Source organism: Rhinoraja longicauda, chromosome 2, assembly GCF_053455715.1.
Source record: "Rhinoraja longicauda isolate Sanriku21f chromosome 2, sRhiLon1.1, whole genome shotgun sequence".
Lineage (NCBI taxonomy): Eukaryota > Metazoa > Chordata > Chondrichthyes > Rajiformes > Arhynchobatidae > Rhinoraja > Rhinoraja longicauda.
The window spans coordinates 94,953,279-94,969,820 of record NC_135954.1 but is presented as its reverse complement, the minus strand read 5'-3'; positions in this window follow the sequence as shown (position 1 = coordinate 94,969,820).

Sequence of the window (16,542 nt, the reverse complement as noted above, 5' to 3'; positions counted from 1 at the left end):
GTCACCTCTATCCACCTATCACTTGCCTGAGTTTGTCCCACCCCTCCCCACCCCTTTTCCAGCTTCCTCCCCCCCCCCTACTACAATGTCTGAAGAAGGGTCACAACCCAAAACAACGCCTATCCATGTCCTCCAGAGAAATGATGGCTTATAACAAAGATAGACAAAAAGAGCTACAACTCAGCGGGTCAAGCAGCATCTGAAAAAAGCATGGGTGACATTTTGGGTCGGGATCCTTTCTCAGGCTAAATTCACCCTGCCTGTGTCCGCTAACTTACTCCAGCACTTTGTGCCTATCCTCCAGAAATGCTGCCTGGCCCACTCAGTTTCTCCAACACTTTGTGTTTCACCCATATAAAAATACGTTAAGAGTGAAAAATATTTTATTGTCATATGCCCCAGATAGGACAATGAAATTCTTACTTACAGCAGCACAACAGAAAATGTAAACAATATAATAAAAATATAATAGGCTCCTGGGCATTCAAGTTGCTGAACCAGGCAGTTATGCAACCAGTCAATATGGTGGAAAAGATGTTGGAAATGTCTATGGAAGGGTCCCAACCCCAAAAATTGCTAGTCCATGTTTTCCGGAGATGCTGAGTTACTCCAGCACTTTGTGGGATTTTGTTTTGTAAACCTGCTTCTGCACTTCCTTGTGTCCAAAAAATTGTCATCAGTTGTTCATTTCGCCACAGTCTCCAACCCGTTCCACTTTTACATCACCCCTCGTTGTAAATTACAAATTGTTAATTTGGAATTGGTTTTCACACATCAATGTGCAGGCAAGTCTCTTTTTTTTCATCCGTAGAGTGTGTTTTGTGGCCCCCTGAGGTAGATGCCAGAGCTCAGGTCCCCATTATGCCTCTATGGGAGGCTCTCAGTGCAGAGCTGACGGCAGTGCTAGCAAATTCACTTTCAAGAACACACTCCGGGGAGGCTCTCAGATGAATAGGGAGGATGGAACAGCATCAGTAAAGACTTGCGACTCATTTCCTTGTTTGATCTTAGTCACGAGGAGCTTAGAAGAGTTGGGCTTCCTGTATTGCCTGTCAATAAAAGCCTAGTTATCAAACTCAGTCAATGGGGCGGCACAGTGGTGCAGTGGTAGCGTTGCTGCCTTACAGCTCCAGAGACCCGGGTTCGATCCTGACCGGGTTTGGTGCTGCCTGTACGGAGTTTGTACGTTCTCCCCGTGACCTACGTGGGTTTTCTCTGGGAACTCCAGGTTACACTCCAAAGACCTACAGATTTGCAGGCTAATTGGCTTGGTAAAAATGTAAATTGTCTGTAGTGTGTGTAGGATAGTGTTAGTGTGCAAGGATCGCCGGTCGGCGCGGACTCGGTGGGCAGTAGAGCCAGTTTCCGCGCTGCATCTCTAAACTAAACTAAACTAAATTTATGTCTACTGGTAAAATATTAAAGGCAGAGGGTGATGTGCATGGAGTCTCCTCGCTAATTGAACCCAGACTGGAGGCTGCCAATCAGGAGACATGTGTGGCACAAACTCCCGAAAGGCCCGGCAGCTGGCTTGCCTCACACGCCGCGAATCCAGGAACCCCGCCTGGAGCAGGAAGCTGCCGAGCCCGGACACTGCCCGCCTTCCGAGGGGGAGGAGTTGGGAACCGGAGAGGAGAGTAGAGGGAGTCGGTGGCAACGGCGGCAGACGCTGGAACAAAGAGCCGGTGAGAAGAACCGGGGAGTCTAACCATCCACGCCCTCAAGGTCGGCAGCAGGAGGATGAAAGTGGCCGGGCTAACAGAGGGACGACAGTTCACAGGATGATCCGGGTGGAGGCGACGGCTGCAATGGGTCTTTATGGCCAGCTGCAGGTGGGACTTTGGAAGTGGCACCAAAACCTGCCGATTCTTGCATACGGACTCAATGGGCTGTTTCTATACATTCTGTACTTAATCAGGGATTGTACTTATGTACTGCAATAATCTTACTAACCTGTATCTGACCTGTGTGCAAAAAATAGAATTTAACTGTACCTTGGTTCATGTGGTAATAAAGTACAATTGAATCATTGAACCATTGAAGTCCAGGGGCATAGCAGCCTGTATGAATTGCCCACTCGTTGCCTTTAACCCCACCTGACTCTAGCCGCCGTGAGCAAATTCGCATCAGCACCTACTGTAAATGGACGGGGCCAAAACAATCATTTTTGTGAAACATCAAACCAAAATGCTTCAAATGCATTCCACAAAGATTCGCAAATAATACCATTGTGTTCTTTCAAGTGTTCAAAGGTCGTCCTGTGGACAAAACACTCGTTCCATCTCATTAAAATCTGTGTAATACGATTCAGTGGTCATTTAATCTACTTGTTTCTTGGTGAATTCTAACCTACAGAGCTTCCCAAAGCTTTTCCAACATGTATAAGGTATAAGTCTGGAGTATGATGGAATACTCGCCACCTGTTTGGATGAGTGCAGCAACAACTCACAAGAAGTCGGACACCGTCAAAGACAAAGCGGCCCATTTGATTCTCCCAAACATTCTCCCAAATGGCCCCATCCATCATCCCAAACATTCATTCCCTCTGGAAAAAAAGACACAAAGTGCTGGAGGAATTCAGGGGATCAGGCAGCATCTCTGGAGAACATGGATAGGCAACATTTCAGGTAGGGACCCCTCTTCAGTTCTGTTGGCCTGAAGAAGAGTCCTAACATGAAATGTCACCTCTCCATGTCCTCCAGAGATGCTGCCTGACCCAATGATTTACTCCAGCATTTTGTGTCTTTTTTTGTAAACCAACATCCACAATTTCTTGTATCTACGTTCATTCCCTCCACACACTGACCCCTAAACGCTGCAGAGTGTGCTATATAAAAAGGCTTTCCAATTACTTTTCTTGCCTACTCTAACAGCACCTCACAAACCCACAACCTCGACCACAATAAGCACAACGGTTGTAGGTGTTCGGGAATGGCTGGATGTGCAGGTTTTGCACTAAGTTGCGCTCACTCCTGACTTGGAGGTATGTCTCCGGGTCTCAATCCTGGAATTCCACAGCTAGTCATTCACTCAGAAGGACTACAGCTGGTCTAACAGGTGGTTCGCAACCATCTCTTCAAGGGCAGTTAAGAATGGGCAACTCATTCTGGCCTTGCACAGTTATAGAGTCACACAGCAAGGAAACTGGCCCTTCAGCCCATCTTGTCCATACTGACCAAGATGCCCCATCTGTTCTAGTCCCATCTGCCCTTGTTTGGCCTATATCCCTCTAAACCTTTCCGATCCATGTACCGATCCAAGAATGCCAGACCCTGAAAGCTAAGTAATAAAGAAACTTGCCCATTGTTGGAATAATATGGGATTTTTCTTTGCATAGGTGAGGTGAAGTAAAATATTTGATCTTGCAAATCTTCCAAAGTCCCAAGTCCTTTCGAGCCAGTAAATTTGCTTTTGAAGTGCAATCGGATGAATTGTAAACAAAAAGCAATGATTTGCCTTCTGCTTAAAACTTTAGTTAGGCTGCATTTGGAAGTTTGTACACAGTTTTGTTTGCCTCATTGCACAAAGGTATTTTGGAAAAGGTGCAGAAGAGGTTCACCAGAATGATGCCTGGAGGAACACATCTTTCCTATTAGGAGAGTCTGGACAAACTTGAATGGTTTTCATTGGAGAGCCAGAAGACAGAAGTTTATAAAAATTATAAGAAGCATAGATAAAGTAGGCTAAAGATAAGTATAGTAGATAAGTAGGCTAAAGTAAGTAGGCTAAAGCAGGTGGTCACTCCTAGACCACGGGAGGATTGTGTGGGGATAGTAAGGAGTAAGACCTGTGTGATCTCCCGGACTAGTTTCGATCGCCTAGCTTGGGGTCGGAGAGGAATTTCCCGGATTTTTTCCCAAATTGGCCTGGGTTTTTTATCCGGTTTTTCGCCTCTCCCAGGAGATCACTCAGTTCTTTTGGGTGGGCGGTTGGAGCGGTTGGAGTAGCGGCCGGGCGGTAGGTTTAGTAACCGAGCGCGGGGCTTTGTTTGGAGAGTATGACTGCCAGGGCAGTTTTTTGTTCTGGGTGTCGGATGTGGGGAATCTGGGAGTCTGATAGTCTTCCAGACATCCACATCTGCGCCAGGTGTGACGAGATGGGGCTCCTAAGGGACTGTATTAGGAACCTGGAGCGGCAGATTGATGACCTCCGTCTGATCAGGGAGAGTGAGGTTATAGATAGGAGTTATAGAGAGGTGGTCACTCCTAGACCACGGGAGGTAGACAAGTGGGTCACTGTTAGGGGGGGCAAGGAACAGAGGCAGGGACTAGGGAGTACCCCGGTGGCTGTACCCCTTGGAAATAAGTACTCCTGTTTAAGTACTGTTGGGGGCGACAGCCTACCTGGGGGCAACAACGGTGCCCGGGCCTCTGGCAAGGAGTCCGGCCCTGTTGCTCAGAAGGGTAGGGAAAGGAAGAGGAGAGCAGTAGTAATAGGGGACTCTATAGTGAGGGGGTCAGATAGGCGTTTCTGTGGACGCAGTCGGGAGACCCGGATGGTGGTTTGCCTCCCTGGTGCCGGTGTCCGGGATGTGTCTGAGCGTGTCCAGGATATCCTGAAAGGGGAGGGAGAGGAGCCAGAGGTCGTGGTACATATAGGTACCAACAATATAGGTAGGATAAGGGAAGAGGTCCTGAAAGGAGAATTCAGGGGGCTAGGAAGAGAGTTTAAAAAAAAGGACTTCCAAAGTAATAATCTCAGGCTTACTGCCTGTGCCACGCGATAGTGAGAATAGGAATGGAGTGAGGTGGAGGATAAATACGTGGCTGAGGAACTGGTGCAGGGAGCAGGGTTTCAAGTTTCTGGATCATTGGGACCTCTTCTGGGGGAAGTATGACCTGTACAAAAAGGACGGGTTGCATCTGAACCCGAGGGGAACCAATATCCTGGCGGGGAGATTTGCTAAAATAACTGCGGAGACTTTAAACTAGTACGGTTGGGGGGAGGGACTCAAACACAGATAGCTAATAGGCAGTGTGTGAGGCAGGAGGCAGAAAAGGGAAACACTCAGACCCAATATGTAGGAGAGAAAGAAGGGAAAAGAAATAAACTGAGAATAAGAAATGATGGGTCCCTTAAATGTGTATATTTTAATGCTAGGAGCATTGTAAGAAAGGTGGATGAGCTTAGAGCCTGGATTGACATCTGGAAGTATGATGTTGTGGCGATCAGTGAAACATGGTTGCAGGAGGGTTGCGATTGGCAATTAAATATTCCAGGATTTCATTGTTTCAGATGTGATAGAATCGGAGGGGCAAGAGGTGGGGGTGTTGCATTGCTTGTCAGGGAGGATATCACAGCAGTGCTTTGGCAGGACAGACTAGAAGGCTCGATTAAGGAGGCTGTTTGGGTGGAACTCAGAAATGAGAAAGGTTTAGCAACACTTATAGGGGTGTATTATAGACCGCCAAATAGGGAACGAGAATTGGAAGAGCAAATATGTAAGGAGATAGCAGATATTAGTAGTAAGCACAGAGTGGTGATTGTGGGTGATTTCAATTTTCCGTATATAGACTGGGAATCACATTCTGTTAAAGGGCTGGATGGTTTGGAGTTTGTAAAATGTGTGCAGGATAGTTTTTTGCAGCAATACGTAGAGGTGCCTACCAGAGAAGGGGCAGTGTTGGACCTCCTGTTAGGAAATGAGATGGGTCAGGTGACGGAGGTATGTGTTGAGGAGCACTTTGGGTCTAGTGATCATAATGCCATTAGTTTCAATATCATTATGGAGAAGGTCAAATCTGGACCAAGGGTTGAGATTTTGGATTGGAGAAAGGCTAATTTTGAGGAGATGAGAAAGGATTTAAAAGGAGTGAAATGGAAATTGTTGTTTTATGAAAAGGATATAATAGAGAAATGGAGGATATTTAAAGGTGAAATTTTGAGAGTACAGAGTCTTTATGTCCCTGTTCGGTGGAAAGGAAAGAATAATAATTTGAAAGAGCCGTGGTTTTCCAGGGAAATTGGACACTTGGTTCGGAAAAAGAGGGAGATATACAATAAATATAAGCGGCAGGGAGTAAATGAGGTTCTTGAGGAATATAAAGAATGTAAAAGGAATCTTAAAAAGGAAATTAGAAAAGCGAAAAAAAGATATGAGGCTGCTTTGGCAAGTAATGTAAAAGTAAACCCCAAGGGGTTCTACAGATATGTCAATAGCAAAAGGATAGTGAGGGATAAAATTGGTCCATTAGAGAGTCAGAGTGGACAGCTATGTGCTGAGCCGGAAGAAATGGGGGAGATATTAAACAATTTCTTTTCTTCGGTATTTACCGAGGAGAAGGATATTGAATTATGTGAGGTAAGCGAAACAAGTAGATTAGTGATGGAAATTAGGAGGATTAAAGAAGAGGAGGTACGGACACTTTTGAAGAATATAAAAGTGGATAAGTCTCCAGGTCCTGATAGGATATTCCCTAGGACATTGAGGGAAGTTAGTGCAGAAATAGCAGGGGCTATGACGGAAATATTTCAAACGTCATTAGAAACAGGGATGGTGCCGGAAGATTGGCGCATTGCGCATGTTGTGCCTTTGTTTAAAAAAGGTTCTAAAAGTAAACCTAGCAATTATAGACCTATTAGTTTGACGTCTGTGGTGGGAAAATTAATGGAAAAGATACTTAGGGACAATATATATAATTAGTTGGATAAACAAGGCCTGATTAGAAACAGTCAACATGGATTTGTGCCTGGAAGGTCATGTTTGACTAATCTTCTTGAATTTTTTGAAGAGGTTACCAGGGAAATTGATAAGGGCAAGGCTGTGGATGTTGTCTATATGGACTTCAGTAAGGCATTTGACAAGGTTCCACATGGAAGGTTGATTAAGAAGGTTAAATCGTTGGGTATTAATAGTGAGGTTGCAAGATGGATTCAACAATGGCTGAATGGGAGATACCAGAGGGTAACGGTTGACAATTGTATGTCAGGTTGGAGGCCAGTGTCTAGTGGAGTGCCCCAAGGATCTGTGTTGGGTCCACTGTTGTTTGTCATTTACATTAATGATCTGGATGATGGTGTGGCAAATTGGATTAGTAAATATGCAGATGATACTAAGATAGGTGGAGTAGTTGATAGTGAGGTAGATTTTCAAAGTCTACAGAGAGACTTGGGCCTTTTGGAAGGGTGGGCTGAAAGATGGCAGATGGAGTTTAATGCTGATAAGTGTGAGGTGCTGCATTTTGGTAGGACAAATCAAAATAGGACGTACAGGGTAAATGGTAGGGAATTGAGGAATGCAGTGGAACAGAGGGATCTGGGAATAACTGTGCATTGTTCCCTGAAGGTGGAATCTCATGTGGATAGGGTGGTGAAGAAGGCGTTTGGTATGCTTGCCTTTATAAATCAGAGCATCGAGTATAGAAGTTGGGATGTAATGTTGAAATTGTACAGGCCATTGGTGAGGCCGAATCTAGAGTATGGTACAGAGGAGATTTACTAGAATGTTGCCTGGGTTTCAGCACTTAGGCTACAGAGAGAGGTTGAACAGGTTGGGTCTTTATTCTTTGGAGCTTAGAAGGTTGAGGGGGGACTTGATAGAGGTTTTTAAAATTTTGAGAGGGACGGACAGAGTTGACGTGGGTAGGCTTTTCCCTTTGAGAGTGGGGAAGATTCCAACAAGGGGACATAGCTTCAGAATTGAGGGACAAAGGTTTAGGGGTAACATGAGGGGGAACTTCTTTACTCAGAGGGTTGTGGCTGTATGGAATGGGCTTCCGGTGGAAGTGGTGGAGGCTGGCTCGATTTTATTATTTAAGAGTAAATTGGATAGGTATATGGATAAGAGGGGATTAGAGGGTTATGGTCTGAGTGCAGGTAGATGAGACTAGGTCAGGGAGAATGGTCGGCGTGGACTGGTAGGGCCGGACAGGCCTGTTTCCATGCTGTAGTTGTTATATGTTAAGCATAGATAAAGTAAGCTTTTTTTGTCCCGCCCCCTCTGACATCAGTCTGAAGAAGGGTCTCGACCCGAAATGTCACCCATTCCTTCTCTCCTGAGATGCTGCCTGACCCGCTGAGTTACTCCAGCATTTTGTGAAATAGATAAAGTAGGCCGTCAGAGCTTTTTTTCCCCAGGGTGGGAACATCAAAGATCAGAGGGTATCACTTTGAGGTCAGAGCAGCAAAGTTTACGACCACAATCAGCCAAGGTTACCCTCTGATGAAAGTAATAAGGAGATACCAGGCGGTAAAGGTGTTAGATGGAACCTGGGAGGTGCTAATCAATTGAAGAGACGGCAGTGTCTGGCTTCAGTTATTCACGGCAAATCTTAGTTTAGTTTAGAGATACAGGCCCTTCAGCCCACTGAGTCCATGCCAACCAGCGATCCCCGAACACTAGCACCATCCTAGCTAGATATTTTACTCTTTAGACTTTACTTTAGAGATACAGTGAGGAAACAGGACCTACTCCAACCAGTGCCCCCCTCCCCCCCCCCCTTGGAGTGGCCAAGTTCATTCCAACCAGCGATCCCAGTACATAAGCACAATCCCACACACTGGGGACATTTTACAATTTTCCCAAAGCCAAATTAACCTACAAACCTGTACGTCTTCAGAGTGTGGGAAGAAACTGGAGCACCTGGGGAAAACCCACGGGGTCACAGGGGGAATGTACAAACTCCGTACAGACAGCAGTCGTAGTCAGGAAAGAACCCGGGTCTCTGATGCTGTAAGGCAGCAACTCTACCGCTGCGCCACTGTGCCGTCTTATTCTGAAGTGAATGAGTGTGGGACTTGTCTTCATGAACAACACTGCCTCTACAACCTCTAAACAAAAACTGGCCACATGTGTGAAGGAAGATATCATTCCCAACCTACAGACCCTTGGTAAAAGGCACAGGGTGCTGGAGTAACTCAACGGGTCAGGCAACATCTTTGGAGAACATGGGTAGGTGACGTTTTGACTCCCGATCTGAAATTCGCCTGCCTATATACGTTCTCCAAAGACGTGCCAGGCCCACTGAGTTACTCCAGCACTTTGTGTCTTATTTTGTAAACCAACGTCTGCAGCTCCTCGGACTGGTCTCCAGTTTTTTCTTTGAACCGCGACAGTGTGTTTGGCGATTGCAATTAGCTAAGGAACTCCGGGATTTTTTTGAGAAACAAGGTGGTTTTGAACCATGCTGGCTTAAAAAAAAGACACAAAGTGCTGGAGTAACTCAGCAGGACAGGCAGCATCTCTGGAGAACATGAATAGGTGGAAGTTGTGGGTCGGGACCCAAAATATTGTGACTACCTCCCATGATCTCATATGTGTCTAACAGGTCTCCCCTCAGCCTCCTCTGTTCCAAGGAAAACAAGCCCAGTCTAATCTCTCACCATAATTGAAATCTTCCAATTTAGGCCATATTATGATGGGAAAAAAAGACACAATGTGCTGGAATAACACAAGGTCATAAGGTCAAAAGTGATAGGAGCAGAATTAGGCCATTCGGCCCATCAAGTCTACTCCACCATTCAATCATGGCTGATCTATCTCCCCCTCTCAACCCCATTCTCCTGCCTTCTCCCCATGACCCCTGTCACCCGTACTAATCAAGAATCTATTGATCTCTACCTTAAAAATATCCATTGGCTTGGCCTCTACAGCCTTCTGCGGCAAAAAATTCCACAGATTCGCCACCTTCTGACTAAAGAAATTCCTCCTCATCTCCTTCCTAAAGGAACGTCCTTTAATTCTGAGGCTATGACCTCTAGTCCTAGACTCTCCCACTAGTGGAAACATCCTCTCCACATCCACTCTCTCCAAGCCTTTCACTATTCAGTAAGTTTCAATGAGGCCCCCACCCTCATCCTTCTAAACTCCAGCGAATACTGCCCCAACTCAACGGATCAGGCAGCATCTCTGGAGAACATGGATAGGTCATGTTTCGGGTCGGAATCCTTCTTCAGAGTCCCGACCCAAAACATCCACTTATCCACGTTCTCCAGAGATGCTGCCTGACCCGCACTCCAGCACCCCGTGTCTATTTTTCCAGGATTTTTTGTTCAGGAAGAAACTCCGACGATGCCATGTCCCAGCTGATCACCGGTGTTACAAGATTCAGAGTTAATGAATGAGTCTGCAGATTTTGCCAACAGAATTTGTTGTAAATCCATTAGTATTCTGACCCTTAATGTATGTCATCCAAAGGAAGAAATCCCCAGAGGTCTCCTTCAACAGCTAACAATAATTGCCATTTCCATTGCTGGCGAAACAGTAAATCAATTTAATTAAACAGCAAACAATTGCTGCAGATTGATTTCCCTCTGTCGGAAAGGTTAACCCCGGACCCTTTACAAGTAATAAAGAAAACCGAAAGTTAACTTTCTCATGTCTCAAGGACATGTGTGATTTTTAAACGTGAACGATAATCAGAGCCTCCAGTTCCCGGCAAACACAGTACATGGACAACAGTGGTACATCACAGATTGTGCCGTCCTGCCCTAACGTCTCTCAGAAGAGGATGTACTGTACATAAAAGGACACAGAATGCTGAAGTAACTCAGTAGGTCAGGCAGTATCTCTGGAGAAGACGGAGAGGTGATGTTTCGGGTCAGGACACTTCTTCACATTAAGACCATCTGACTTACTGCAGCACTGCGTGTCCATTTGTGTGTTCACCACCATCCTCAGTTCTTTGTTTCGACAAGTACTGTACAGAATTTGCTAAGCTGTATTATCGTGTGAGTTACTGAGGGACAGAATGCTGGTTCTGGGTTTACACCCAAACGATTTGAACGGTGTCTTCTCCCACTTCAGGCAGTCCCTGCTTCCCCTCTCTATCCCCTCCCCCTTCCCAGTTCTCCTACTAGTCTTCCTGTCTCCGACTACATCCCATCTTTGTCCCGCCCCCTCCCCTGACATCAGTCTGAAGAAGGGTCTCGACCCGAAACGTCACCCATTCCTTCTCTCCAGAGATGCTGCCTGACCCGCTGAGTTACTGCAGCATTTTGTGTCTACCTATTAATAATACACATGTCCCATGAATAATGGAAGTAATCTTCCCTGAGTCTTTGCACTGCAGTTCACACCAGAATGGGTTGAATGAAAAGAGTATTTCTGGAGACCTGGTGTGGAGGTTAAGTAACAGATAAAATCAGTTTAAGCTTCTTGGTATATTTCCTTTGTTCGCCTCATCCCCTCTCCCACCTTCTCTATTACTTCTAAACTAATTTGTTGTCTCTCTTTTCCAGTTGCAACGAAGGGTCCCACACTAGAAACGTTCACCATTTCTCATTCTATAGATTCTGCCTGGTCTCCAGCACAGTTGGTTTTTATTTCAGACTTCCAGCATCTGCATTTTTAAATTATTTTCTCATAAGGCAGTCTGTTTAGAATATAAGTAAGAGAGAGCCTCTTTGGCCTCACCAGCTCATCTTTATAATGATAAGCTCCCAGTTTATTGCTCAAGCACAAAGTGCTGGAGGAACTCAGCAGGTCGGGTAGCATCCGGGGAGGGAGGGAGGGAACACCTGCAGGGGTGTTGGGTCAGGACCCTTATTCATAGCGATTACTGCTCACTTGTGGTGTAAAAACATTTGTTTTTCTTTAGATTAGAGATACAGTGTGGAAACAGGCCCATCCCCGAGTGTTGTAGAACACAGAATCAGGCTCTCAAGCCCATCTCATCCACACAAATCACTTACTATAGACAGTGCCTATCCACAATCCCAGGTGAACACTTGATCCACAGTCTTCTGTGTCTTGATGATTCAAATGCTTGTTTAGGTACTTCCTCGTCCAGGTTTCATAAATTTCTTGCAAGGTTTGGTGGGACTAACTGAGGAGTTGAACAAACCACACTAAAATATTTATCCATTTTAAGGCAGTACAGTGGTGCAACGGTAGAGTCACTGCCTCATAGCGCTGGAAACCCAGGTTCGATCCTGACCACCGGTATTGTCTGTACGGAGTTTGTACGTTCTCCCTGTGACCGCACGGATTTTCTCTGGGTGTTCTGGTTTCCTCCCACACTCCAAAGACTTACAGGTTTGCAGGTTAATTTGCTTTGGTAAAATTTTTAATTATCCCCAGTACGTAGGATAGTGCTAGTGTATTGGGTGATCGCTGGTCGGCGCGGACCCGTTGGGCCGAAGGGCCTGCTTCCATGCTGTATTTCTAAAGTGTAAAGTACAAAGTCACTTCTTATCTTTGGAATTCTGGACTCGAGACAGACCTGGTTGATGGAGGATGCAATGCTGTGGGAGGTGGTTGGGAGAAAGTGCAGTGCTCTGGGAAGCTGTTGACATAACTACATTATGCATCCTCACCCTCTTTACCTAGCAAGAGGTGTCAATGCTTCCTTTAGCCTTTTATAAAGAGAAGCCTGGCATATAAAAGCAATTTAACTTGCTAAGTTTCTTATAAATCACTTGTTGGACCCTAACAAGAGAAATGAATTCAAATCTGGGCTCTAGATCTAGGACGTTGCCAATGCAGAAGGTTGTGAGTAAGAAGGAGGATCTCAACCAAAATTGTCATCTGTCCATATTCTCCAAAGACGCTGCCTGGCCCACTGCGTTACTCCAGCAAAAACGTTACTCCTTTTTTTGTAAACCAGCAGTTTCTCGTTTCTACATTTATGAGAACATTACTGGGGATATGTGGCTAAAGATATAAAGAGGCAAGAGACGGTGGAAAGGTATTCTTCAGGCAGAGAAAGTTAAGGGGAGATTTAATAGAATTTGTTTTTAGTGGAGTAAATAAACATTTCCAGTTGAGAACAATAAATGGATATTGTTTAATGTCAAAGAACTGGAGGAGAGATGACGAGTAATATCTTTTACCCAGAGATGGAATTAACTACCTCCAAAGATGGTGGAAGCAAATGGAATTATAACTTTCAAAAAGGAATTGGCCCAACTCTACATAGCAAAGCAACAGCAGCTTTATATGGATAAGGTAAGGGAGCAAGATTAACTGGATAATCTTACAGACGCAGCGGCTCACAGCTCTCCCTTTCGGTGCTCTTTATGTGTGTTATGTCTGTTAGTCAATTTTAATCACGCAAATACTTACAACCGTAAGGATCTTCTGATCATAGGATTCCAGTGCAATCGGGACCTTACGAACGAATTTCCACACCCACGAAATATACCGGAGGAGATAGCCAGGACACCGGGCTCTCCGTGGATAGTTGTCGGCGCAAACAGGCGTCGCAGGCGGAGGAGAGACAGGAAGCAAAAGCGAGGATGCCGGTCCGGTATACTTGCCAAGCTAAAGAGACAGCCACACAAACCACCGCTACCTAGCATGTTTCTCACCAACGCCAGATCCATCATCAACAAAATGGACGAATTAAAACTACGAATATCAGCAAACAAACTCGTGGAGGACTGTTGTATTCTCTTAGTACAGAGACATGGCTTCATCCACTTATCCCGGACAGAGCCATTGAGCTAGCCGGGCGTACAGCGTTTCGCTGGGACAGAAACATCGACTCCGGTAAGAGCAAGGGGGGGGGGGGGGGGTTATGCATTTACGTGCACAACAACTGGTGCACTAACATCCAAATCATGGATAGCCACTGTTCTCCTGATCTGGAGTTCCTGACAGTTAAATGCAGGCCTTTTTACCTTCCTCGTGAATTTAGAGTGGTTATAGTAACAGCAGTCTACATCCCACCAAATGCTAACGCTAGCACAGCTTTAGGCTACCTGCTCGGTGCAATAAACTCACAACAGAGCACATATACAGAAGCAGCCCACATCATAGCCGGGGACTTTAACCATGTAGACCTAAAGACAGTTCTCCCGAAATTTGAACAACATATAAGATGTACTACCAGGGGAAAAAACACACTAGACAAGGTTTATTCTAACATTAAGAAGGGTTTCAGGTCAGCACCACTACCACACCTAGGGCAGTCAGATCACCTGTCCATATTCTTAACTCCAGCATACACCCCACTCAGGAGGAAAGCTCCAGTCACCATAAAGACTGTTAAGACATGGCCTGAAGGAGCTTCCTCGGAGCTGCAGGATTGCTTCGAAAGGACCAACTGGGATATTTTTGAGGATCAGGACTTGGAGGAGTACACATCAGCTGTACTCTGCTACATCCAAAACTGTGTTGACTATGTCACCGTCGACAAACATATCCAGTTGTATCCCAATCAGAAGCCCTGGATGACGAAGGATGTCAGGTCTCTCCTCAAGGACCGTAACACCGCCTTCAGGTCTAGTGATAGAGCTCTATACAGTGCTGCTAGAACCAACCTGAAGAGAGGCATCAAGGATGCCAAAGCGTCCTACAAGAGGAAGATTGAGGACCACTTCACCAACAATGACCCACGGCGGGTATGGCAAGGCATCCAGCACATCACCAACTACAAGACCAGCAACCGCACGACTGCCGACGGCGACGCCTCACTGGCAGAGGAACTTAACTGTTTCTTTGCTCGTTTCGAGGTGAAAGCTACAGTGGCAGACGTAACACCCTCTCCAGCACCTGACAACCACATCTTCACTGTGCAGGAGAATGATGTTAAGCGCGTGCTCAGAGCAGTGAATCCCAGGAAAGCTGCAGCCCCGATGGTGTGAAGGGAAGAGTGCTGAAGGAATGTGCAGACCAATTATCTGAGGTCTTCACAAAAATCTTCAACCTGTCCCTTTTAAAATCCACCATCCCCCCCTGCCTGAAGTCCGCCACAATCATCCCACTGCCGAAAAAGTCTGTCATCAGCGGCCGGTAGCTCTCACACCGGTCATCACAAAGTGCTTCGAGAGGCTGGTGCTGCAGCACATCAAAGCCAGCCTCCCACCCACCTTTGACCCATACCAGTTTGCCTACAGAGCAAATAGGTCTACAGGGGATTGCCATCGCCACCGCTCTTCACACTGCACTGACCCACCTTGAACACCAGGGGAGCTATGTGAGGATGCTCTTCCTAGACTTCAGCTCTGCCTTTAACAGTCATCCCGAGCAGACTGGTCACCAAACTTTCTGACCTTGGATTTTCCCAAACCATCTGCCAATGGATCAAGGACTTCCTGACCAACCGCCCCCAGACTGTCAAAATAGGCCCTCACCTCTCCTCCACCATTACACTGAGCACCGGCTCACCACAGGGCTGTGTGTTGAGCCCCATCCTTTACTCCCTCTACACCCACGACTGCGCCCCCACCCATCCCACCAACACCATCATCAAGTTCGCGGATGACACGACTGTGGTTGGACTCATCTCAGGAGGAGATGAGACAGCCTACAGGGATGAAATCCAAAGGCTGGCAGCATGGTGTTCAGTGAACAATCTTGTCCTGAACTCCTCCAAAACAAAGGAACTTATAATAGACTACAGGAAAACCAGTGCAGAACACGACCCACTCTACATCAATGGGGTCTGTGTGGAAAGGGTACCTGCTTTCAGGTTCCTGGGTACGCACATCGCAGAGGATCTTACCTGGTCTACCAACACCATTACCACAGTGAAGAAGGCACAGCAGAGACTCCACTTCCTGAGGATCCTCAGGAAAACCAACATGCAGGAGAAGCTCATGATGTCCTTCTATCGCTGCTCCATCAAGAGTGTGCTGGCATATTGTATAACCACATGGTATGCCAGCTGCTCAGAAAAGGACAGGAAGGCCCTTCAGAGGGTCATCACGACGGTACAGAAGATCATCGGCTGCTCACTGCCCTCCCTGGAGCACCTGTTCAGCCTACGCTGCCTCAGTAGAGCAAGCAAAATAATAAAAGATCCATCCCACCCCGGCCACCGTCTGTTTGTTCTTCTGCCCTCTGGTCGACGTTTCAGGTCGATCAAATCCCGAACAAACAGACTCAAGAACAGTTTTTACCCCAGGGCCATACGAGAACTGAACACCACTTTCTGCAATAGGTCACACTGTTAAAACTTTTGTATTTAATATATTGGTATTTATTTGTTTTGCATTTATTGCATATATGTTTTTTACGCACCGTCAGGATTGCTATTTTTTTATTTCGTTGCACTTGTTGCAACGACAATAAATGAATATTATTATTATTATTATTATAACTCTCAAATATATTGTCAGATCCTTCTATGGTATTCTATGAATTCCACAAATAAAATGAGAGGGAGGCATAAGGAACTGCAGATGTCGGTTTACAATTAAAGTCACAAAGTGTGTTGGAAGGAGCTGCAGATGTCGGTTTACACTGAAGATAGACACAAAATGCTGGAGTAACAGCAGGTCAGGCAGCATCTCTGGGTAGAAGGAATGGGCGACGTTTCGGGTTGAGACCCTCCTTCAGACCCATCAGTCTGAAGAGGGTCTCAACCCCGAAACTTCACCCATTCCTTCTCTTCAGAGATGCTGCCTGTCCTGCTGAGTTACTCCAGCATTTTGTGTCTATCTCAAGTCACAAAGTGCTGGAGTAACTCAGCAGATCAGGCAGTATCTTTGGAGAACATTCTTCAGACTCATCCTTGAAAAGGTGGCACAATGGCGCAGCGGTAGAGTTGCTGCCTTACAGCCCCGGAGACCCGGGTTCCATCCTGACTGTGTGTGCTGCCTGTACAGAGTTTGTACATTCTCCCTGTGACAGTGTGGGTTTTCTCCGGGAGCTCTGGT